General features: G+C 35.4%; 1 pseudogene; it reads right to left on the reverse strand.

The window, feature by feature from the left end:
* Window positions 1–1,167: 1,167 nt before the first annotated feature.
* On the reverse strand, window positions 1,168–2,095 carry LOC103211906 (annotated as a pseudogene).
* Between the last annotated feature and the right edge of the window lie 1,578 nt (window positions 2,096–3,673).

A 3,673-nucleotide genomic window follows, 5' to 3' on the forward strand; every position in this document is an offset into this window, starting at 1 on the left:
ATATTCCAAATGGCTGTGATCTCAGGACAGCTGCTGCAGTCTATACCTCTGGTTGTCTCCTTCTTCACTTTCTGGTTGCCAGGAACCAATGTAGTCCTTGTCCATATGGTCTTTATTGAGTAGAGCCAATTCTTAGGTTGCTACAAAGATATGTTCAAAGTGGCTGTGCCCTTATGATACCCTGCAGTCCACAACTCTGTCTGTCTCCTTACAGTTTTCATTCAGGTTCTCCCACTAGTTGGTATTTAATCCAGTTCTTTATATTTGTCTTCAAAGCTTGGGGTTCCAGGATCATCTTCTGTATCAGTTTCAACTGGTTTTTCATTGCTTTGTTGCAGAGGGTCTGTGTAGCTTGTCTGCTTAGTCCAATATCTTGCTTGAACTCCTCCTCCTTCTACACACTTTTTCTACAATTGTAGAATATCTTACAAGACTGTGTAACATACTATGCCTATCATAATACAATCACAATCTATTAAATATATGAAGCCCTTCATTAACAAAATGTCATATGATGAAAAATTAATCATTTTAGTGGTACAATCTTAATGAACTATATATTGTAATCATTCTTTGATGATCTCTAACACAACGAATGTTTCTCTTCTTACTCCTTTACAGAAGTTCTTAAATTAGTTTAAAAAAAAAAAAAGAGAGAAAGAGAGAGCAATGAAGAAGGTAACATATATGGCTGACAGATGTATTAAATCTTTTTGTATTTTTAAATGTAGGAAAATAGTTAAAGATCTATAATTTGATCTGTTTTTTTTTTTTTTTTCTTATTAACAAATGTGCAGTTATTCCATTCTATGCAAAGAGATCTTATATATCTTCCAAGGTAAATTTTCAAGCAATAATGACTTAACTATGAATTTGGAGAAAATAGTAGATTAGAAAATTCAGCCAAATATGTATTACCACATATAAAGTTATTATCCCTTATTTATCTTTTTTTCAGCAAAATAATTTTATTTTCTATTACTTGGTACATATATACATCCAATATATGTTCATCTTGCATATCCATTCACAAATGACTGTTAAATTTTCCAAATTATAATAACCATTTTGATATTAGCACCTAATAACTTATCTTAGTGAGATATAAAAATATGTTTAGATGGATAATATTCTTAATATATAGCATTGGTCTAAGCACAATTTGTTTTAGGCTATATTTATAAATTTAAAACTTTGAAAAGCTACTACTTTTACTTCCACTTGAAAAGAATGCAGCAATATCATGTTGTATTCCAGAAAAATTTTGTTTTTCTGGTGATACAAACATTTTACACATTTCTTGATATTGTACAAGCTGATTCAAAAGGTGGTGGTAAAACATCCACAATGGCTTTGGCAGCATCAGAGTCACACTTAAAGGAGCTTTCAGACACTTTTGTGTTCATTCAACTGATTCTTTTGCTATCAGTTTTCATATTCATCAATGCTTTTAAATGGACATGGGTGTTTTTTCAGTTGAAAAATATTTATCATTAAACTCCATCAGGAAAATTGTACCTTCTAAAGCAGTCCACAGTAGCTTCTAGGTATCCAGGCTTCAGCCATTTGACATCAATAATATCATTATAATTATCTGCATCAGGATCACCTTCACTAATGGTAATGATGTTAATGACTTTCCAGTCAGCTTTCCCTGTGTCAGTCATAGCGAGTATGACCAAAACTTTCAACTGTTTATTTCACCTCTTGCACATACCTCGTTTCCAATTTCACACACATCAATTAAGTCATTGTGACTAGAAGAGGTGATGTGTCTGTCATTATGTCCTGGGTCTTCCCAAGTCTGAAGGATGGCACCATAGTTCCAGATTTTTCTTTCATAAGTAAGTTTGAAAAAAAACAGAGTTTTACTTTTTTCATATCTTATTTAATTGGTGTTAAAAGGTCCTTTTGTAGCAACCTCCATTTCTGTGTTAGACTATTGAAATACTTCAGCTACCATAAAGAATACATCCATATCTGCATAAATTGTAATATCATGAAATGGAGAAACATATTTTACTTTTTCATTGCTGAGAAAAACTCAGTAGTCAAGGGTGAAGGGCAAGGGTGTGTCCTTGCTAAGACAATTCATGGTTCCAGAGACAAGCTACCACCACTGCCATTGACCTCTCAGCCAGCATGTGACATTGACTCAAAAGTAATCTCCTTTAAAAAAACATTATATGTGAAATACATGCTCTGATAACCATTTACGTATTTATTTATACATTTATTTATTTTACATAGAGCACATTATTTGAGTTTTGTGTATATGCCAAGCAAACCCGTGAAGATATGCTCAAAATCATTAAACATTAGAGATATACAAATAAAAACAACAATGAGATATCATCTTACCTCAGCAATGATAGCAAAGTTCACCAGGAGAGAAAACAGCAAATGTTATTAAGGGTGTGGAGAAATTGGAATTCTCACACACTACTGATGGGATCTATAAAGAGGTACAATTACTCTGGAAAACAGTATGGCCATTCTTTAAAAAGTTGGAAATAGAAATACCATTTCATCCAGCAATCCTACTGCTAGGACTGTATCATAATCAGATGAGCTCCAGGACATGAATACATATATACACCCATGTTCATCACAGCACTATTTATAATAGCAGAGATGGAAACAACCTAAGTGTCCATCAACAGAAGAATGGATAACCAAACTATGGTACATACACACAATCGAATATTATGCAACATAAAAGAAGAATGTAGAATGAATGAATTACCTGATAACATGAATAAACTTGGAGGACATTATAGAGGAATAAGCCCATCACAGAAGGACAAATGTTGTATAAGTCCATTATTATTAATCTTATTATTTATTTTTTTATTGTGATTTGCGTGAAAATTTACAGACCAAATTCACTTTCCATACAGCGGTTCACATACACTTTGTCTCATGACGATTGACCATAATTTACCACATTGCAATAGCTCCCCTCCCACTTTCTCCTGATAGTTACCTCTTCCCTGTGTCCATCCCTCCATGCACCCCTGCTCCCTGATCTGTCTCCCTGTGCATAAACTGTCATTCTTTCAAGCATGATTGTACTCTCCAAGGCCTGTATCTGCCTCAGGTAATTGTTTGATTCATATGCCTGTCTTTTGTTTGACTGGAAGCCACAGGTGTGGGTTCAATTCCTGACCTGAAGGGCAGCTAGGGGCCATAGTCTCAGTGGTTCCACCAGGCTCTACAGACCAGCAAACATGGTCCACCCCCCTTTTTTTAATCTCCAAATGATTTTGTGTTTTGTTCCACATTGTTCTCCCTCTCTATCAAGGATGGCCTACATAGATCCCCTTCCAAGTGGATGACAGTGGTATCTGAGCACCATCTAGTTCTTCTGGTCTCATAGTTGTATAGGCTGCAGATCGGATGGTGTACCAGTCTCTAGGACTAATTGTTTCCATGAATTTTTGTTTTTCTTCATTCTTCTTTGCTCTGGATGAGGAGAAACCCATCATTGCATCTAGATGGAAGCTTGCTAGCTTTTAAGATCCCAGTCACTACTCGAAAAGTAGGAGGTGGAACAACGTTTTGTGTAGTATGTAATGCCAGTTGAGTTTGATGTCCCCTGTGACTATGGTCCTAAGCCCCCAGGTTCAACTATTCGGTCTCTCTGGGTAGCTGGCTGTGACCAAGCAGTGAC

Source organism: Orycteropus afer, unplaced genomic scaffold (assembly GCF_000298275.1).
Source record: "Orycteropus afer afer isolate SDZICR_OR568_19922 unplaced genomic scaffold, OryAfe1.0 scaffold00819, whole genome shotgun sequence".
Taxonomy (NCBI): Eukaryota; Metazoa; Chordata; class Mammalia; order Tubulidentata; family Orycteropodidae; genus Orycteropus; species Orycteropus afer.